Genomic DNA, 23,569 nt, shown 5'->3' with positions numbered 1-23,569 from the left:
TTTAACAAGAGAAAGGAGAATGGAACAGTAGACTTTTGAAGAAATATGTGCTGTTATCTGAAATTATCTTAAAATGAAAGAATTAAGATAAGACTTGAAGCAATTTTTCTTATGGTCAGGAGGTTGTAACCTAGCTGGAAGCAGGGGAATAGAAAGCAAAATTATAACTGAATTATAGATAATGGCTTAAATTGCACTTTTGGAAACTGCATGTAGCCTAAGATTGGGACAAGTCATTTTATTTTTCCTATTTGAAATGCCTTTCTTTGGGTTAGAATTGTATAATGAATCAGACTATCTCAAATTACCCAGTAAATGGCGATTGACATCTGGTAAAATATACACAGTTGCAAGTTTCAATGCTCAAGACTGACTTTTCTTTCAAAATGCATTTGTCCTAAAGAACTGTGATATGCACAGCATGTTGCATCCAATAAAATGGAAGAGAGAAATTAAAGTACTAGATTGGCTCCCACCTGTGCACTTACCCAAAAAGAACACACTCACCTTATTTGTTCGGACTTAATGACTGCCACCGTGGAGTTATTTTGAACTTGAAATGCACCTATGGTGGAGTAGAGGAAGGGAGGGAGAAATTGTTGGTTTTCTGAGTCCTCTGCGTCCTCTTCCTTTCTCCCGTCTCTTTCTCATTCTCCTTTCCTCCTTCCCTCCTTCCTTTTTTCCTTTCCTGACTTCTTTCTTTCCACATCTCAACGTTTCTACTTAGACTCCTAACTCAGCTGACCTGACTCTGCATAGTGAGAGCTTGACAGCTAAGAACAGTTCTGGGCACTCCCATGGAAAGATATTTTGATGCCATGGCATCATTATTCTTGTGAAGTGAGTATAAACTTTATAGTGTGAGAGAGCTGGTTTGATGCCCAGTTCTGCAGTTTAGTAGTTGTGTGATTTTTGTACAAGTCTCTGAACTTCACTAAGCAGCCATTTTCTTTATTTTAAATTGGGTTTCACGAGACCCAGTTCATAAAGCTGTAGTAAAGCTTTTGAAATATAACAAATGTTTAATATTTAGTGGTAATTATTATGCCCCTGACAGATAAAAAGAACCCCCTTTGATGCACAGGGAAAGAGGGCTTATCAAGCCTTTCTTGCCACCATGGTATATGGCTCAGATAATAGTTACAGAAACTCACTCTTAAGGTGTCAGCATGATTTCTGCAATTTCTACCTCTAAGCATCGACCATCCTTTTATCTTCCATTTAAGAAAGCATATAAGAAGGCAAGAAAATCATAGGTGAAATGTTCTAGAAATAATTTTGAATGTTATCCAGTTTATGTTTACAAGGTTGAGTAAATTCTTATACATTGTTATTAAAATTACTTATAAAACAGCACTACCAGTGACCAGTGGTGACTCACTGATCTGTTAAAAGAATCATAATGGTTGAGAAGTGCTTGATTGAAGATGTCTTCAGATCCCTGCTGGTAGTTTTTTTCCATAAAAAATTACATTGATTACCTTTGATTAAAGAGGAGGGCACCAAAAGATTTTCCCTGAGGAATAACTGAAGGCAGGAAGTGAGCTTTGGTAGTTTAAAGAAAATAGGAAGTAAATGGAAATAATAAAATTAGAGACTTAGGAAGGCCAGGGAGATGCTACTGTTTCCGCTGTCTAGTTGAAGTGTATTTAGACAGGGGCGGGGAGAGTGGGAAGAGGGAGAGTGACTTGAGAAACCAGAAGACTTAGTCTTGTTTAATATGTTATTTTAAAAATCTGTAAGAATGGAGATTCTGAAAACTTCCTTATATTTTTATTTCTCTGTGCCACCAGATGTTTTTATTGGTGTAAAAAGTTATACAAGAAACAAAAACCCAAGGTTATTTTAATACAAATTAGTCCCATCGTCACTCTTACAGATAGGTCATAGATAACAGTTTATGCAGCCTGGTTACTGCTGTCATAAGGAATTAAAAAATCGTGCCCAGGACAAGTCCTCGTATTTCATTCTCTTATTTTTTTTTTATCTGTTAATTGAAGGGATGACTCAGTTGATACTGTGACATTTCATGTTTCTAGGAATATAAAAGTTCGGAAGTCCTTGCAGCTGTACAACTATCTAATTTACACATAAGAGCCCACAATTTCCTACAGAGGCAGAGAGTCTGTGTGGTAGAGAGAAGGAGTGGTGGGCTGGCTGTCGCCTACTCACTGGGGCAAGTCATTTAAACTCTCAGCTATTAGACTTTCCTTGTCTCGTGCACAGGGCATTCGTGAGAGTTGAAAGAGATGAACATATGGAAAGGCTTTTCAAATTGTAAAAATTGTATCATTGTAATCTGATGCCATTAGATGACACAGAGTGATGCAATAGTAAGGAATCCAAAGAATTAATCAAAGAAGCAAGGATGGCCAAAACAGTATTTCTATAATCTAATTTTAACTTAAAATGAAGAATAAATGCTTCTTCATTAATATAAGGTATGGCATTATTTTCAGGCTTATTGCTACCTTACATACCTAGGGGGTTGCTATAAGCATTCAATATGAATGACAGAAAAAAGTTATGCTACTGGGGACTTTTTTCAGTTGGAATATTCACTGACTGTACAAATGAAGTTTTCAAAATTATTAATTCCATGCAATTTTGTTATTACTCTTTCATAAAAAAACATATAACTTACTGATTCACTGTCTGAAGGTTGAGCTGCTGTTGCCTGCCTCCTCTCCTCCCTCCTCCTTCTTTCTTTTCTTCTTTTCTTTTTTCTTTCATTCCTTTTTTTCCTTTCCTCCCCTCCTTTTCCTCCTTCTGCTCCTTTTTTTAATCTCCTTCCCAACACACCCCCACCATAGTTTTTAAACTTCGATATCACCAAAAGACCTTTTACTGAGCATTTTCTGTCCTCTTCATGGTCACTTTCTGGGCAGACAATTTAATATCATGATTCTGACAGTCCATGATGTGAATTCCACTGCCGTGCACCCCGCTCTGACCTTTCCTCCAAGCCCCCATGTCCTATTTACAGTTACCTGCCGATTGGATCTAACCGTATTGAGTACTGACTTCAGCTCGCGGTGGGTGTAGCGTTTCCCTTCAGATCGCTCTTCCTTTTTTTCTAGCACCCTGTTCTGTTACTTGTTACTGGCCCCCTACGCACGGGCTCCAGACATTCATGTCATCTCTCGGTCCTCCTCCTGTTACCTGTTACCGGGCCCCTACGCACGGGTTCCAGACAGTCATGTCATCTCTCGGTCCTCCTCCTGTTACCTGTTACCGGGCCCCTACGCACGGGCTCCAGACAGTCATGTCATCTCTCGGTCCTCCTCCTGTTACCCGTTACCGGCCCCCTATGCACGGGCTCCAGACTTTCATGTCATCTCTCGGTCCTCCTCCTGTTACCTGTTACCGGCCCCCTACGCAAGGGCTCCAGACTTTCATGTCATCTCTCAGTCCTCCTCCTCTTTTGCTTTCCACATCCAAATAAACACTTCTTCAAAATTTTAGTATTGAATTGCTCTTCTCCATTTCTAGCTGAAGGTTGGCTTTTCCTTTTACTTGTATTACTGGGAAACTTCTCAGCTGACTTCTCTATCTGCACCCGCTCATCGAATTCATCTCATACACGAATGCCAGATAAACTCTAGAATCTTAAAATTCTAGATCTCAGGATTAGAAACAGAACTGAAAGTGATCTGACCCAATTAACTGGATGCTCTTTGGTTCCCTCTGTATCGTGAGCTAAATCCGTACTTAAAGAATTGTATTGCTAGCTTCAGTCTTTAAAAATAACCTGCCTATTTTACTATTTTCTTTTAAGACAGGGTCTCACTCTGTCACAGGAGCTAGTGTGCAGTGGCCTCATCATAGCTTACTGCAGTCTCAACCTCCTGGGCTGAGACTGGGCTCAAGTGATCCTTCCACCCTGGCCTCCCACAGTGCTAGGATGACAGCTGTGAGCCACCCTGCCCCAGCCTAACCTAGCTAGTTTAAAGTATTTTTCTCTTTCTCCTCCTCCTCCTCTTTTTCCTCTTCTTCCTCCTCTTGGTTGAAATCGTTCTCTCATTTTTCTCTTAAATCTATCTCCTGAAGCCATATAGAGAATCAAATCCCTCCTGCACAGGTTGGGATCTCAAGATTTAGAGATAAATTGTGTCAAAGTATAAAAGCTCTCCATTGGGTTAGAATTTAGAAACTGGCAGAAGCACTGTTATTTTAAATCAACTTCTGCAGAAAAAGGTAGTGAATTGTGACAGCTGTCTCTGAAACTAAAGCTGTCCTGAATGCTTAAATTCCTTTATTTTGAGGGGTGAAGAGTATAGGTGGGAAAGAAAAAGCAGAACTTTAAGGCCAGGAACTTCCTAAACATGTGTCATGAACTTACACATATCTGATGTGATTAAAAATTATAATTCGAGAAATAGCATTCATTTCATATGAGTCATGCTTTGTTACATTTCATAATTAAGTAAAACAGGCTCTTATGATTCTGAAAAATATACAAGTTCAGATTATTTACATACATGTATATATATATATACCTTCATCACAAGGACATCTGTGTATCTTTACACTGAATGGGAAAAAAATACAGCAGAGAAATTTGTCATTTTATACAAAGAAGAGATCATATCCAAATTTAATGTCATTTTAGAGTTTAGTTTGACCTGATTTGTTAGCAAGTGCATCTTTTGTGCTGCTTACTAGGTCATAAATATTCTAGGTCTCATATTTCCTTTTATCTGAAGAAGGGAAAAATAATTACAATATAAAAATTGACTAAACAAAAGAACTTTTATGTTCAAATGATTAGTGTTTCAATTTCTCTTCAAACACAGTTAACTGTGTTCTAAGCAGAGAGTGAAATTTCTGATTATATATTTCTTTTTTACTTAGATAGAACACTTTCTTCAACCATTACATAGTTTTGAGATCCTTCATTGCTCTGATTATTTTTCTCTGAGACTCATTTTTCTATAACCCTGGTAGCAGATGCTGTTGGTGCCTCCCCACATCCCTTAGGCACTATAGCTCCCAGTAATAACACGTGTCTTATGGCCAGCACCGGCCATTACCAGCTAAGGACTTTCTGTGTCTGGTACTTTCTGAGTAGTCACCTATCATATTTTTTATTTGCACTCAAACCTAGTCTTTTGGTTTGCTTCTGGGGAAACCTACTTAATCTCCCCTTTTGAAATATTCTGCTGTATGCTTTGCACTCATGCATAAAATATTTCCTGTCCTTGGCTCATAAGAGATATATGATATTAAGATTTCAAAGCTTTTGGTAAGCTATGTTGAGATGATTGTTATTTTTTAACTTATCTCTAAAGTCAAGGGACATCATTCAAGAACTTTCCAGCAATGGAATGGCCAGATCAGGTGTACTTTATGGAGGATGGGTTTCAGGAAGGTGAGACTTGGGGATATCCACTTAGGAGCATGTTCCTGTGGTCCAGGCAAGCAACAGGGGCTGACTGTGAGGACAGTAGAATATAATAACCTCACGGGACAAGGTGTTGCTTTGAGTGATGTTTATGGAGTAGAATTGACGGAACTTGACTTCTAGAATCAATGGATATGGAAGGTGAGGGGGAGTAATTGGATAAATGTTTATATCCGTTTTTCTTCTTAAGGGTGAAGAAGGTATAGGAAATAGGAAAATAAGCTTTTTGGTTTTGACTTTTTTTGTGTTTGAGGTATTTGTGAGAACCTGAAGAAGTACATGTTCTAGAAAGTTTCAGAGAAAATGCCAATAAAACATATTTATGAAGCTGATCTGTAGCATTCATTTCATTTCTTCAAAAATAACTCTCACTTTCTCTCTGTGGCATTTGTCATCTGTGTCGATTTCATATTAGCCATGTTTAAATTTTCCCGTTATTAAAAATTATGTCATGATGTAACCATTTGGGCTAATTTCCACTTTCCTGTAAAGGAATTAGGCTGATCATTAACAAATGTGAATCTTGTGTCTGTAAGACATTTGAAATTATTAACATAATTACATTGCATATGAGTTTAAAAATTCTGCATTGCATGTGCGGAATACTTTAAAAATAACTCCAGTCTTGAAGAAGAACACGTGTTTTGGAAAACTCCCATTGGCTTTCTGCAGAGCTCAAATAAAGTAAAAGATGCTTTTTGATAAAAATATACTATATTATGAAATAATTTAGCACCGTTGAATGAATGAAGAAGATAAAGTTCCTTGACCTCATGGAACTTGCATTCTGATGAAAATAGGGAAGGAGGACAGAGAGACAAAAGTCAATAAAAACAATACATGAATAAATGATTTACTATGATAGGTGCTGATAGATACCCTAAAAAACTTATCAGGGGAAAAGAAAAGGGACGTGAGCTGTAGAGGGAATGGAAGGACAGCAGTTAGTAGTGTTAAGGTAGACCTCATTGAAAAAATAAGATCTGAGAAGATGCTTGTAGGAAGAGAGAAAGTTAGTCAAGATACCGCGCTGGGACAGAGTGTGGTACTAAGGCATCAGGTTTAGGTGATGTAGAGTCTTATTAGGTGATATAAGAACTTTTGCTCTTACTATGAATGAGAAAGGAAACAGTAAAAGGCTCAGAGCTAAGGATCACACAGGCTTCTGTACTGAGAATAGACTTGTGGTCAATTGTGGAAGCAGAGACACCACTGAAGAAGCTTTTAAAAGCAGAGTACTGGTGGAAGAGGTGAGATGCAGTTAAAGTTTTAGTATGTTTTGAAGTAGAGTCCAAAGCATGTATTGATGGCTTAGATATGAGAAAGAGAAGAGTTAAGGGTGACTTTAAGGTTCTTGGCCTGAGCAAATAGGAGGGTGCAGCTGCCTTTTATCAGAGGGAATACGTAAAACAGGAAGTTGGGGATGAGCTAAAATCAAAGGTTCAATTTGTGGCATATTAAGTTTATGCTAATTATTAGATAACCTGGTGATTAAAAAAATAAAACAATGGTGAGTATCTGAATGTGGATAACTTATCCAAATACACATTTTTCATCATTTATTCATTTTTTGGTCCCAAATAAATTGAAGCTTATTTATAGCAAGGGGATCAAGGAAATATAAGTCTAAACTTGTGCGGTTATGTTTTACAGATCTGTGAGATTAGGTGTGCTGAAAGAAAATTTACAAAAGAGAGATTGAAGGACTGCAAAGAAAATAATTAATTTTAAGGGAAGAGGCAAGGAAAATAAGCTTAACTCAATAGTAAATCTTCAGCTGTCAAACCAGAGAGGAATTCTGGCCACAGAGTTGCATCCATCTCCCAAATTTGTCCCAGCTCTGGCTTCTCTTCCTATTTGTTTCTAAGATAGGATCATTTTTGGATATTGTGAGAGAGGGCTTTGAGTAAAGTAAGAGAATTGCTTCCAATGAGATCTTATACAACATTAGGACAAAAGAGATTATTGAATGGTTTATTCCTTTATTATACCATTGAATAATCTCATTCAATGGGTAGACTAAGAGATTATTGAATGGCATGTGGTTGCAGATAAAAGAAGGGATATGTTTCTTCCTACATTGGTTCAGAACACTGAGTAGTTTTGGTCCATCAGTGTTGCACGTTGGCAACACCAGAAAAGGCCATGATGTGGAAAGAGCCAGGCTTGTCAAATGTGGGTACCTGGGAATTGTGGTATGGTGGTGCCCAGTGGATGTGGTAGCAGGCCTAGAAATATGGAGGTGTTTAGTCTCAAGATAGATGTTATTAACTGAATGTTTGTATCCCCCTAAAAGTCATATATTAACATCTTAACTCCTTATGTGATATTATTAGGAGGTAGGGGCCCTTGGGAGGTAGTTAGGTCATGGTAATAGGGTGGAGCCCTCTTGAATAGGATTAGTGCCCTTATGAGAAGAGCTTTAAGAGAGATGATCCTCTCAGCCATGGGAGAATAAGAAAAGGTAGTTAACTGTCAACGAGGTAGAGGGTTTTCATCACGAAACTGGCCATGTTGGCACTCCGATCTCGGATTTCCAGTCTTCAGAACTGTGAGGAATAAATGTTGTTTAAGTAACCATGTTTATGGTATAGCAGCTGGAACAGACAAAGGCAGTAGGTCTCCAGACTTGTATGACGTTCCCACTGGGGTCTTAAAGCAGTGTTATGTGTGTGTCTTTGGGTGTACCCCACAGACCATTAGGTATATAATATTAGGTGGATTTGAGAACCAGAGAAGTATAAGTTTTTACTATCAAAGTGAGTCGATTTTGGCTTCAGTTTTGGGTAGACTAAAAGAGTGGGTTCAAATGTGTTGCTTTTTGAAAATAAAAACTACCCTCCAAAATGAACAAACAAAAAAACCGCAAAACCAAAAACAATATTTTTGATCACCTTGGTTATTTAGCATAGAATGCTCCTGAAACAACAATTGTGGGGCAAATAGCTGAATGTTCCCATTGGGAAAGAGGGATTAGGAAAGAAATATTGACTGGGTTTACTCCATGTGAGGCACTATTTGGATAGATGATACAAGCTACCATTAATTCATTGAAGACTAGATCTAGAAGGAAGGTCTAGATTATAAAGACTCTAGCCTGGGCAACCTTGTCTCAAAAACACAAAAACAGGGAGGCGCCTGTGACTCAAAGGAGTAGGGCACCGGCCCCATGTACTGGAGGTGGTGGGTTCAAACCCAGCCCTGGCCAAAAACTGCAAACAAACAAAGAACAACAAAAAAGCCCCCTAAACAAAACAAAAACAAGCCCATAAGCCCCCCTCAAAAACAAATATAATAAATGATAACTATTAATGAACTAATATCTTGGGCATATTTGATTTATTTTATATACATTGTGCTATTTAATTTTCACAGCAATACTATAGATTAGCATCACCTTACAATTTGACTTTTTATATTTTGACATCAACATTTACATGTTACAGTTTACAGTTCATCATTTACAAATAAGGAAACTAAAAATCCTTTTTAGAAGCTTGCTTAAGATTACTGCTGACTGCAGAGTGGCCATTTAAATCTAGACCTCCCTGACTTTTAAGACAGTGGTTGCTTCAATAATGCTATATAATTAAGTGCCCCAGAATTCAGAGACTTTTTAATAACAAACATTTATTTTTTTCTCACTCCTGAATTCATGGGTCTGCTGGGGCAGCTCTATTTAGGCTGTAAGTCAATGAGGGAGACCCTAGCTTTGGGTTGGGTTCAGGTCTGTGTGTCTCATTTTGAGTCCACCGGGGGTGCACTTTTACCAAGGCCATCAGAAGTACCCAGCCAGCCCATTCACATATTTTTAATGCCTCTGATCATGCCATATCCACATGCATTTCCAAGAAAGTCACAGTTCAAGCCCAGTACCAATGGGGAAAGAAGAATCCCCATAGTGAGAACATCTGCAAAATTCCATGGCTAAGGGAAGAGATTTGTAATTTTATAATAAGAAAGGAGTGAAGAATTGAGAACAACCACCCAATTTGCTATAATACTATGTCACACTACTTTACTTTTGAAAGGAAATTTATCACTGCTTCAAAAGCAGCATTGTAACTGTATTATACTTTGATGATAGTTTGGAAGTGCCATGTTTCTAAATGAAAAGCTGTGTAATGCAAACTATTAGACATTAATACATGATTGAAAAGGCTACTGATGACACTGAGTTTTCTAGATATGCAAATACATATTTTCTACTTCTCTTACTTGTATGTATTTCTCTTTGAATAAGATAAATTAAAAACATTTAATCTGTGTCCAAGCTGGATCTCTCATACTTTCTAGACTTCTACCCCAAACATTATTGCTAATTCCTTGTAGTTAGGGATATTTCTATAATGTGGAACTCTATTGCTTTGGCTTTTTGCACATGACAAGAAAGCAACTGGCTGATTCCTTAAAATTAGAAAAACAGTATGGTCCAAGAAATTATTTTGCTTCATACATATCAAAAAACACTTGTGTCGATTTTGGTTTTTTTTTTTTGTTTGTTTGTTTTAGTTGGTTATTATGGCTTCATGCAGAGTGCTTTGGTTTATGGAAATTCTGCACTCTCCATCCTGCTTGCACAGTATTAAACCCCCAAATTCTATCATTTTGAAATGTCATGGAAGCGAATGCTTATGACTCTGAATTATTTAGTTGGAGGTGCGTTTATCAACATTCATCTGAACTCTAGGGCTCTCTTCCTGCACAGTCTTCCAGCTGAGTCTCTAAATGTTTGTAGAATCTTCAAAATTAATCTAAAAGCATTTTAATTGAGAGCTGTGACATAGATTTTGTATTCTTTTATTTGTATTTTTAGCTTTTTAAGGGGTCCTTTTCAAGAGTGCCCCGTGGTGGAGCTTGAAGTAGCTACAATAGAAGACAGCTTCTTGCAGAGAGAAAGCTTGTTTTTGACATTTTACTTCTTTAACATTTCCTTCCCAGCTGCTATCAAAAGAGTCCATCAGGGGGCTGGTAAAGCACATGGGGTAGATGCTGTGAGAAACTGGTCACCTTTGATGGCCAATAGCAAAAGTGAGTCAAAGGTGACCTTTTCTTCTATTATGCAGCGCAGCTAAGGAACTTGCTTTTTGAACTTTGGCAACTTCTTCAGCCGCAGAGTTCTCTCAGTAGCCAAAATGCGCCAGCTCAGCTTGCAACTTAATTACTTTTCATTGTAAAAACCTATAACATTCTCTTTTCAAAACACTCTGTAGTTAGGTGTGTGGCACATACCTTCGAAAATTTAACAGCAGTTCTCAGGACCAGAAAACAGCTCTTCTGTTCATTCTCTTCGAACCTGCTGATGGCCTAACTGGGCTCTGAGTGCTGGGCTCTGAGTGGAGGGCTCTATGGAATAACTTAAGAAGTAGGTGCTATTCTTAGACCCATTTCATAGGCAAGGAACCTGAGGCTTAGAGAAAGTACAGTTTGCTTATGGTCACACAACTTTTAAGGGTAGGAATCAGGCCTCTCTGACTCTAACATACATCTGTAACAACTGCAACTATTTAGAGCCCTCACATTAGATTTTCTCATTGGGACTGAATTGCACACATGATTCAGATGTTTTAATTTTAAAATCCTTTACTTATAATTGTGTGTGTATATGTGCGTGTGCGTTTCTGTATCAGAACTAATTTTAAGGAAAGTATTGTGATTTCCTGAAATGTTTCAGGGACAAAGATTTGGAAAAAGCAAAGCCATAAGGTAGAAAGGTACAGCTTATAGAAGCAAAGCACTTGGCTTAATACCCTGATTCCACCTTCCTAGATGACGACCCTTGAAAAATTACCTTATGTATCTTAGACTCACTTTCCTCACCTATAAAAGTAGATGCTTACATCCCCTTTATGTGAAGAGTCAACGAGACAATACAGCCCGATATTGCTGTATATATATGCCTAATAATAGAAGGTTTCAGCCATTAATTGATGACTTCCATTTCCTGTAATAAAGTGTGTGCCTGTGTGTTTGTATATGTAGGTGTGTGCATGTGAATATGTAGGGGAGAGAGGAAAGATGTTTATTACACTGGGTTGACCAGTATGTCAACTTTCGGAAGTATTTCATAACAAATAATTCTGGTGGATTTGATCAGTAATGCATATTAAGAAAAAGAAAATGATGGAGAAAAATGTCTATAAATTGATATAATTTTTTGGACCTCCGTTATATAAGATATACAAAAATGCTTATATTCTGGATACCAGGAATTCTAATGTGATTGCCTTGTAATAGTCCTTGCATTTGCCAAATTTAACTCACTTGAGTGTTTTGTTTTTTTTTTTAAAGCATCACTGTTATAATTTTTTTCCCTCCTCAGTAAAAGACTAACTCGCTTATATAGAATTTTATATTGGGAAAGAAAAAAACTGATACCAAATAAAAATTATATAGTCTCTTCCATGTAGTAAACCCTGATAATCAACGTACAGATTTTTTGATCATTTCAAAAGAAAGGAAAACTCAACTCTAAATTAGAAAATGACATGTTATCCAAAGGCATGTAGTTACCTAGAGCTAGCCTAAAATTCTGAAAACTACATGTTGATATTTTTAGTTTGTTTGGACACACAGCATGCTGGCATTCCTGGTAAACAATACTCCCTTGCTGATTAAAACTTGTAGCTATGTGAGTAAACATTTCTAATCTCTTTTTCTGGAGTATTGTTCTTTTGTCTATGAAGAAGCAGAGTAATGCACTGGGCAGTGACAAATCCTACAGATGGCTTAGAACTCAGCAGCACACTTTCTGTTATCCAAATTGCTCACTCAGCACTTGGGAGTGACCCAAAGAGTTGAAGGGAAAATGATGAGTGTCTCTTATTCTGGTCACTGGGAATTGAGCCGGGGATAAAACAGACACAATCCTTCTTTCATGGCGCTTATAGTGTAGCCAGACCTATTTTCACAGATTTTCTCCTTTATTAAATTATGGGACTGATGTTAGACCTTCTCTCTGAATAAAGGTAGCTCCATAGCTTATAATGCACGTTGTCTATATTATATTTTTGAGTTCACCCTAATAATAAGATCTGAATTTATGTTAAAGTAATAGGAATTAGCATCTAGTTGTGAACTTGAATAATCTAACAAGTTTCTGTGTATGTCAAAAAACCTCTTTTTTTAAAATTCCCAAGGCGAATTCATGTGGCTGGACAGGTAATTTAATTTGGTATATTTCTTGACTTTGACAAAACAAATATCACTAAAAATCCTTACCATCGGGCAGTTCTGCAATGATTCAGAACTTAGCTACTTACTCAGTTTTTGACAAGAGTTTCCAACATGTCAGCTGAACAGATTTTTCATTCCGTATTTTTTATCCCATGAAATCAAATTGCCTATATCAGTGTTTTTGATCTCATAATTTCTTCGTTCATAACAGCTTCATTTATAGACGTTCCCTGGCCAGGTTTGGGTAAATGTCAGTAGCTGCTGATTCACAGTCGCCCTGGCTGGCCTCAGAAAGGACAAAGTGAAGTTTCATAGAGCACTTTGGCATGTCTGTCTCCACCGTTTCTCATAGACTCTGGCCATAAATGATTTGTTAGGTACAGAAGGTGTAGAAATATAAAGAGGAATGGCTGTTAAAAAAGTGAGTCAAGAGACATTATTAGGTGTGGGAACTGATGGAAGATTTAGGATGCCAAAAAGTTTGAAGGTGATTGAGTGTGGGAATAGGATGATGGAAAGTATGTAAGGGTCTTCAGAGTAGTGTCTTGGATAAACTACTGTGCGGACAAAACAGAGGCAATAACAAGAAATAGTACAGACATGCGGCAGTGAGATTTGAATGATTGTCTCACCATTTCCTGTTTAAGTAGAATACGATCAGAAGTAAAAATAACTTTTTTCCTATAGTTTTGAATAATTAAAAAACATGAAGAATTACACAATCTTGAAGAAATTTGAGTTTAAGGGTCTACTTTTTAGCTTCCATTGTCTGTCATAGACTTCCTTGTTCTGTACATCTGTCTGTCTTGACGATACAGTCCTTGCCCTTAACTGAATGATTTAGAAGTAATTATAGATATTAATAATTAAATATTTTCACTTGAAAGAAGATTTTAACATGATCCACAGCAACTATCTAGGTATGTGTATCAATCTATTTGCCATTTTTCTATTGCCATGAAATTGCTTATTATAATACTATCTTAAAAAGAATACAAATTATAAAAGTATAAAATGTGAATTTTATTTAATTGTAAATTTGACATTATCCATTTTCTTGTGACTCAGCAAATCTCTGTCTTCTTATGACCTTGTAATTAACACGTACAAAGCATTTCTGGATGATTTGAAAAGTAGACCTATGGGGTTTTGATTTGGTACTTTGTTCTATTAGATCCCACTCCATCAAGAGTCTCACGGGTGATATCAGATAAGAAAATTAATTCTAGGGATATAAGATAGTTTGTGATCAGGGATTGAAATATATGAAAAACTGACAAAAGAAATAAGGTAGGGTTTGTTATCACAAGTGGTAGTACTTTTATTTCCTGCTAGGCTCAAGTATATGTTCATTAAAGAAAGATTACAAAATCCAACCTATTAGTATTTCATTTCCTGAGTTCACATGCTAGCCACTAACCAAACGTGGCTAGTTGGGACTGAGATGTTTTGTATGTGTACAATACATGCAGGATTTTGAAGATTAGTAGAAAAGAATGTAAATTATCTCAATAGTTTTTATATTGATTATTGTGTTTAGTTTTTAGTGACACTGCTAGAAAAAAATCTAAAATTAAACATGCAGCTCACACATTTTTACAGGGCAGTATTGTTCTAGATTAAACAATCTTACAAACAGTGGCACAGATGAGTAGGCCAGTGAAAATTCTATTTGCCAGATTTCCTTTGGCTCTGTCCTCAGTGAAATGGCATATTTGTTGGGGTTCACGTTTGTCCTTCCATACTCCTACCCCAGCAATCCCCCATATCATTACCTAGGAGTGCAGAAGCATCTGCTTAAAGTAAATACAAATGTGTGTTTACTTCCACCAACACCAAACGGTGGGGGGGGGGAACATGGGAAGGAGAGATAGCTGTTTCTACATTTTAAAAAGACTTACTGATTTTTTAAAAATTTTTCTACAAATTGATAGTAGATTTTATTGTATTTCATGAATTAGAAAATATACTATTATTTGATACTAGACTACTTAGCATGTACTAAATTTTTTGATATTAGATTTTCTTATAACTTTTCCCACCTCATTGAAATAGGCCGCTTCAGCTAGAGAATGATCTTAATCTTATAGCCAACTTTTACATACATAAAAAGAAAAATGTAAGCTAATTAAATTGGTTAAATATTCCCCAAATCTTTTTACATTCTTCCAAATGATTCCTTAGCATTATTGAGGTCATGTTTTCCCACACAATATTATTTTCTGCCCCATAAAGAGCACTGTGATGCTGCGTTTCTTAAAATGAATCAATCAGTGAAAGAGGGAAAAGCCAGTGATAGGCTTTCAAGCCAGCTTTGCAGTTTACTGATTCATTTTTAATTGCCTATGCTTGCTCTGTCTTGCCAGATCTGTCTCAGTTCAATGCATCTGAGGTCTGTGACAATCCTTGAGGACGATCCAATCTGCTAAGGGCCATCATATTTCGCTAAACTTTGTGGATTTGGGGCTAGTTACACCCATCTTTATAGTCTTGAAAAAAAAATCTGAGGTCCTTGAAAGGAGAGTCTTCCTCTTCTTTTTTATCTTTTTAATTGTTTTGGACACTAAGTTTATTCCTATTGCCTTCACCTGGTGAAACACATCTGTAAATGTTTGGAACAGTTAATGCTTTCCTAGGGTTGACCAGTTGTCCTTTCAGTGTCCTCTGTCTTTGGTACCAAAGACTGATTTGGGGCTGACCTTAAGAACATCAATCTTAAAGGAGTACAGTGAAAAATATTTCTTGAATACCTAATATGTGCCAGAGGCACTGAAGCCTATTTACAGACATATGTCAATTCTTACTCCAAAATTATGAGAACATTAAAAAATGTTCCTATTTTATAGCAAAAAAACACTTATAAAACATAGTCAAGATGGGGGCCTAGATTTAAAATCAGCTCCCTCTGAGTTTATGAATGATTTTTCATGTTATTATTTTGCTAGGAATGCATCTCTTCTCTTATTAATTATTTAACATCAACAAATTTATTAATAGGCCCCTTTATTTGGTTTACTTGCTATTTTCATTTCTTCCACAATTATAATTTTAATGAAAAATATTTGTTTTTCTTTACTTGATATAGTCTCATAATAATGTTTAAAGTAACCTTCCATATAATTTACTTTCATTTCCTAAAATGTATACTCCACACATTGACTTTTAATGATGTTGAACAACTTCTGACATTTGCAAACTCCTACTTTAAATATAATGGTTAGTAGGTATCTGTGAGTTTTATGACATTCCAGGAATGGTTTTCAACATTTGATATATATCCTCATTTAATTATTTACCAAAGCCTATGACATAGGACTATGATTCATTTTACAAATAAAAAATTTCAGCAGTAGAGGTTAGTGATGACTAAGTAGAAGATCCAGAATGAAGCCCAGGAGACCTGCTTCCAAGGTCTACATGCCAAACTTCTACACTATTCTTCCCCTTCTTTTTTAATGGGTTGTCCACTCTTTATTGTTCTCTCTTCAAAGACATATCACTTTAATGATATGAGAAAGAATCACAGGACCTATCAGAGAAACATTGTGGAAGATGAACTGAATTTGAGTAAAGAATTTCTGAAACAGAAACAAATCTTTAAATTATCTTTAGTGCTTTGATGCTTTTGCATCTATACTTTGTAAATTACATATGGTCTACCCTTTATTGCAGGTATTCAGTAAGAATTCAAATTCAATTCAAATCTACCTAATTTGACTAAAATTAATGGTGAAATTATGGTGGGATTTTTTGATACTACCAATGGTTAGTATTTGCATATTTCTCTGATCTTTTAGATCAAAAGGAAGAACAGAATATATTAGTGGAAAGAGAATTAACAGGGTCAGTGCCTGCCAATTTTGAACATATATACCAGAGATAGTGATGTGACAAACGTCTCATTCAAACCACTAAGATATTTGGGTTTTAGAATTGAAAAGACCCAAAGGGCAAAAAGATGACAGATATTCTGAGTGTAAATACATATGGAGGTTTCACAAGGAGAATCAGGTAAGATGAATTTTGAACTGTTTTTAGATATTTTCTGGCACTGGATACAGCTGTCATTCAAAAGACCAGCTCTGCTTACTTTGAGCTGGTCTTTCTATATACTCAAATTCCTTTGACACAGTCAACACTCACAATGTATATCAGATTAGCTATGTCTTTGAGTAGAAATTTACCTTTACAGTATAGCTCAAAGTTTATTAGAGACCTACAATGATAGGGAATGCAGGGGAGGGGAGAGGGTTGATAGAGGGAGGGTAAAAGGTGGGACCACACCTATGGAGCATATTGCAAGGGTACAAGTCAAATCTGTCAAGTGTAGAATATAAATGTCTTAACACAATAATCAAGTAAATGAGGTGAAAGCTATGTTGATTGGTTTTAAGTAACCACATCAGAATGTATAAAAAAAACAATGCATTGTACCTCACATATGCATAAATGTATTCATGATCTATGTGTATGTGACTTAATAACAAAAAACAAAACTAAAAAAAAAGAGTGTTGTTTTTAAAATGCATGGTAAATTGCACAGAAAATGGTCTTAAATTTTTGTAATCTAATCCTGGGAATGATTTTCTGTGTATTTTTTTCTCGTTGTTCTGAGAATGTGTAGAAAATAGTACAGTATTTTGCAGATGAAAAAATTTAATATAAAGTCTATTTCCATAGTATTTTTGTGCTTTGCAATGTTGTAGCATTACAACTATTTCTGATATATAAAATTTTAATTCAAATGTACTAGTCCTCTCAATTTACTTGCTTTCTTGCTTTCTATTGTGAGTGTATGTTCAAAGAAAGTGAAGGCAGGACAGCTGGAAGTATATACATGGCTCTGAAATCTGACTGTGGTGTTGACAATGAAGATCAGCCTAGACCGGCTTCCATATTTGCCAGAGAATGGAAAGTCTGCTTACCAAGTTAATTTCCCTGGTACTTCTTACTTATCCTTCAGCTTTATAGCATTTATCCTTCCTTTCCTTCTTCCTGAGGTCCAGATTCTTTTATCAGGTTATCTCTTTTATTCAGCGTCAGTCTCCACTAAGCACATTTGGGAGTGTTACCAGGCAGCCACAGTCTTCAAAAGAAGGTCATAGAACAAGTTGAATTAGCGAAAACAGTAAGAGAGCATCAATTTGTAGAATGAATGTGCTGAACCATCGTTCTGTTAAATTTGTACATTTTAAAATGTCAGCCGAAACAAGTAAACACATAAATAAAACTTAGTAGTATATTTATCGTATTATCTCTTCTTTCCTTCCTCTTGAAGACATCTGTGTCACTTCTTTGTTTAAAATCTTCCAACCTCTGCCTATTGCCCCTTGAAATAATCTAATCTTGTACAGTGATCTGCGAGGCTTTTTTTGATTTGGCCCCTTCAGCCTTATTTCTGTGATTCTCCTTCATGCCCTGTGCTCTACCACACTGATTCTATTTCTATTGCCCATACATGGTGAGCTCTCGCCTGATTTAGCACTCTCGTCTTGGCACTTGTTTTTCCCTTGGCCCCAAGTATTTCACTTAGATCTTTTCACCATTCAGGTTACAGCTCAAATATGACTTTCTTCCAGAAGTTTTATATCTCTACTTTAAAATAAGTGCCATCCCTTGCCTCTGTCCCTTTAACTGCTTAAAATTATCTTTTTGAATTTAGTCCTGTCTTGTCACTCTTCTCTTCACACTAATTTTAAATTTCAGGATATCAAGGTTCTTGTAATTTATGTCAATTTTTGCATTTCCAGCTCCTAGTATATAGTAAGTGCTGAGTACATTTTTGAGTGGATAAATGGATAGTCACAACACAGCTTGTACTTTACATAGTGGCTCCTTGAATTAGCTTTGTATTTGGGCAAGATTTGTGGAAAGGTTATAAAATAGCTTCAGTCAAAGGAGACAAAAGGACAAAAATGGCTTTTGGAATGACTGTCTTCATTATGTGAATGGGGAACTGACAAGAGCCTTTCTTTTTGAAGACATGGAAAATCCACAGAATAGTTCAAGGAGCAAAAAGAAACTTAAGTTGTGTGGTAGTGCCTCTGAAAATTAAAGATGAGATGAAAGTAGACTAATTATATGAAGGAGTTTCTTTGTTTGACCGTAATCTTTATTTAAAACTACCTATGCCCTGACTCTCTTTTACTAGAGTTCAGGAAGAGAAAGACAATTACCTGAGCACAAATGCATTTTCTTCCTTTCTTACTACAGAGCTCCAGTGCTCTTGGTTTGATAAATTGCCTATAGTACCTGGCTGGCTTGAAGGGAAAGTTATGTTTTTACATTTATATTAAACAAAAAACTTGTGCTTTAAAAATAAATCATCACATCTGATGGTATTACCTCTCTTTCATTTGTTTGCTATCAAGTGTGAGTTAAAGGTTACGTGCAGAACAATCTCAGGGGTGCAATTACACTTCCAGGTAGCAGTAAAGCCCTGTAACCAATAACCATCACAAACGGAGAAGCTGTCAGAGACCAAATTCATTGCTCCCATTCCCAAAGTCCTTTTGTTTTTAGAAGACACTGAAATATGTTCTCTTTTCTTAGTCCACAAGAGTTTCTAAGATGTCCTTTGACCTGTCTTTTGGCACCATATAATAAATATAGAAGGAAACAAAACACCTCCTTAAGATCACATTTTGGAGGAAAGGGAGTAGGCATGTAGATATTTTACTGAATGACAATAACTGTGTTGTCATAGAACCTTTAAAACTTGGTGTAGAGCATGGAATAAGGCCATGGAGGGCTCAATATTATTTTTGGTGGGCAGTGTTTTCTGACCACAAGCCTTTTCTGGGGAAAAAATATAAACTGTGATATGTGTTAAGTTTTTCTTTGGTTTGCCCAACTCATGCTGCCATTTCTGGTCTAGTGTCTCCTAGGACTTTGAAGTTCAAGATGGGCATTTCCAAGCCTGTTCTTCAATAGTTTGATTTTTCTAATCTTTCCAAGTTGCTACAATAATGAATATTTGACTTTCCAGGTGTGTGATTTTTAAGAGTTCCCTTGATTTTTCTAGACCCAAATATTCTCTTTTATAGAACATTATCTAAGATCTTTTTCAGTTCTAAAATAAAATTAAAAAGTCAATGCACTTCTCCACATAGGGAAGCCCTTTCTGACGAGGTTTGAGTAATTCAAGTTATATAAATTGTATTCTGTGTTTTGTTAATTTTCACAGACAACCTTTACTAAATGTAAGAAGGCATTCAGGATGAAACCATTACACATGTAACAAGGATTCTGTCTTCCACACAGCTGGCATTTCAATATGGCAAATTGCAGTGAGAGACAGGGGCCAATGAAGGTGGCATCAGATTATATTCAGGAAGTAAGGTGAACCTTGGAAAAAACTAGGCCTAAGGAAATTCATCAGGGCAATAAACTTTTTCTGGGAATGTAATTTTTGATTAAGAGGAGAGGACTTCACAAATGTTCATTGAACCCATGCCTGATCCATGGACATGTCTCTGTGTGTGAAGAATAAAATACACTTATTAAAAACAGACTTGTTTCACTAAAATATACAGATTGTTGGGACATAACGCCTCCCACATTGGCTCCATACCAACAAAGTAGGTGGCATTATTTCCTCCTATTTATTCCTATAGTAATAGACTTTGAGGACTCCATATTTTAGTCATGTTTTCTAGTAAGAAGTGGCAGAGTACAGTTAATACCCAGTGGGAGTGTATTTCCTTTTAAGAAGATGGAATGCATTTCCTGAGGATTCCTCAAATACTCAAGGATGACTGAGAGAACTTTTTAAGGGGGCAAATTTCAGCTTTGGCAGGTGTCTCAGAGTCAGCAAAATTTCAGTTTTTACAATTAATCAGATACCACTGGAATACTGTAGAGGCTCAGGCTGCTAATATATACATGAAGCCCACTTGCCAAAACCCTGGAGCTGAGAATTTAATGAAATTAGATATGTTCATTCAAAGCTTAGTGATAGCCTCCAATGTCTGAAGAAAAATTTTAGGTTTGCATCATTCGAATATTATATTTTCAGGCAATGGAAATTGATGCTCTGTCATTTTAGCAGTAATTGCATAAGCCATTGCCTACAGTGATATGGCATCTAAAATATATGAGGATCACTTATAAAATATACATTAGAGCAGATGGCCATGAGGAGAGCCAATTGTACAGAATAATAAACAATCCAAATTAAGAAATTCATCGTTAATTAAAGGAGATTAAAGGTACTTAAAGAGGACATAAAGACCTAGGGACCTTCTCAAATAAAGGATCAGCATGTTGGTGCGATGCCATGCTCTCCCCTCCAATGTGCAGCTAATGAAAGGACAGTGATGTGTAGAACAGATGAAAAGACTTCATTAGAATGCTATCTTCAATAACCCAAATCCCTCGATTCAACATACAGGGACAGAGTGTTATAAATTCTTGTGTAATTTGGTCTGGGCATTTCTCTCTTTTATTCTGCTATATGCATTCAGATCCCATTAACTTTTAAAAGGACTTTCATGCACAGGCGATAATAGGCACATTTAGTGGATGCACTGACTCAGTGTATGTTATAGTCTTCAATTCCGGGAAGCACTGCTTTATAGAATGTTAATCCTCAAGGGCTTTGCCCTGAGCAGGTATTCTTCAGTCAATATTTGTGGAATGAATGAAAGAGATCGTTCAGGGCGAAAAACAAACCGTTAGATTTAAAAATACTTTACACTTTTATTTCAAGGATCATCTGCTAAATCCATTTTTTAAGATCCACTTCCAATTAACATTTGTATTTATCATTTATCCAATCATTTATGTATTTATTCACTCAGTAGTCAACAAGTCAACATTTATTGAATACCTACAGGCTGCTGTCTGTTTTCTTAGATACTGATTAATAAAACATGGTCTTTGTCTTGGATAGATTCACCATTTAAACGGGCAATTGCACATATAAATAATTTACATAGTACTGTGAGAGAGGTACCTCAATAAAAATATTCTTAGCATGCACTAAAGAGGAAATTCTATCCTTGCTTAAGGGAAGTAAAAGGGAAGAAAGTTTCATGAAAGGAGTCAGAGAAGACAGTTTCTAAACTGAGTCTGAAGTAGGGCTTTTAAAACAGTAGTTTTTGCTGCCCAAATCTGGCCCTTGTCTTTTTCTGTTGTGAGAAGACAGCGTGCTCATTTGTTTCCCACATGTCCATGGCTGCTTTCATCCTACAACACAGCAGAGCTGAGTGGTTTTAACAGTGACAGTATGGCTGGCAAGGAGGAAAATACTTATTCTCTGGTCCTTTACAGAAAAAAGGTTAGATATCTGGTCTAGAAAATGGTTGATTTTCCAAGGGGCAAAGTTAATAAAAAAAAGCAGTATGTCCAGAGGCTTTGAGACATGATGAGAGAACACAGGTGGTTCGAGTAAAGATGGAATGTTTATGAGAAAGCAAACAGATCACTTTAAATAGAATGATTCATAATGGAATTAAAGACATAAAGATGGAAGGACACTTTAAGTCAAAGCTGTACTAAATTTTAAATGTTGGTGATACTCTTCAAACTCTCTGGGAAATGCAGCCCTGGCTTCTGGGCAAGGTTTAGTTCTCTCTCTAAGATTTTAGGGAGGAGATATGGTACAATTTAGCATGGGGTCAGTGACTGACTTCCCCCATTGGTGTGGATCAGGTATGGAATTGGCAATGGTATGTGACTGTTGTAACAGTGTAGTAAGAGATCAGTGTCTCCTATTTTAATTCATTTATCATGATGCTTCTTAGACTTTTATTTTTCAATCGAAAATATCTAGTATTTCAAAATAAAGAGCATGGTTTTTAAATGTCTTACCACTTGGTGCACAACTTTTTTTTAGAAATACACTATATATATATATATATAATATATAAAATGTGTGTATATATATGCTATGTATGTATTTATTTAAAAACAAATTTATAGTTTTTATATACAGTGTTGCTAAAAATTTAAAGCGAAAACAAATGACATCGCACAAACACATTAAGAAAAAACTACCAATCTACAATTACTTTAAATAAGTTTATTTTTTAATTAACAAATAAAAATGGTAAAATTGTATATATTTATTGTATACAACATGATGTTTTGAGATATGGATACAAGGTAGAATGGCTTAATTGATCTAATTAACATATGCATTGCTTCACCTACCTTTTTTTGTGATGAGAACACTTAAAATCTGCTCTCTCTGTGGTTTTTGAAACACAATATGTTGTTTTAAATTAGAGTCACCAAGTTGTGCAGTAGCTCTCTTGAACTTATTCCTCCTAGTTAAATCTTGTATTATTTTACCATTATGTTCCCGGCCCCTGGTAACCACTCTTCTGCCCTCTGCTGCTATGAGGTCAACTTACTAACATCCCACACATGTATGAGACCATGAGGTGTTTGTCTTTCTGTGTCTGTTGTTTACCTTACTTTAATAGGTTCTCCAGGTTCATCCATGCTGTTGCAAAGGACAGGTTTTCCTTCCTTCTTTAAGTCTGAATAGTATTTCACTATGTATATACAACACACTTTTTATTTTTTACTCATTCATAGGATGCATATGTTGATTCTCCATCTTGGGCTACTGTGAATAGTGCTGCAGTGAACATGGGTGTGCAGGTACCTCTTTGAACGTACTGATTTCATTTCCTTTGCATGTGTACCTTGTAGTAGAATTGCTGGATCATATGCTAGCTCTATTTTTAATTTTTAGAAAAGGCCCCATACTATTTGCCATCATGGCTGTACTAATTTATATTCCCACTCACAGGGGGCGAGTGTCCTCTTTTTTCCATCTCCTCACCAACACTCATTATCTCTCATCTTTGATAATAGTCATCTTAACATGTGTGAGGTGATATCTCATTGTGGACTTCATTTGCTTTTCTCTTATGATTAGTGATGTTGAACATTTTTTCATATACCTGTTGGTCATTTGTATATATTTTTCTGGGAAATATCTATTCAGGTCCTTTGCCCATTTTTAAATTATTTGTG

This window comes from Otolemur garnettii, unplaced genomic scaffold, assembly GCF_000181295.1.
Source record: "Otolemur garnettii isolate 467f Iridium unplaced genomic scaffold, OtoGar3 scaffold00004, whole genome shotgun sequence".
Classification (NCBI taxonomy): domain Eukaryota; kingdom Metazoa; phylum Chordata; class Mammalia; order Primates; family Galagidae; genus Otolemur; species Otolemur garnettii.
The sequence above is the reverse complement of the archived record's forward strand: the minus strand, read 5'-3'. Positions refer to the sequence as shown.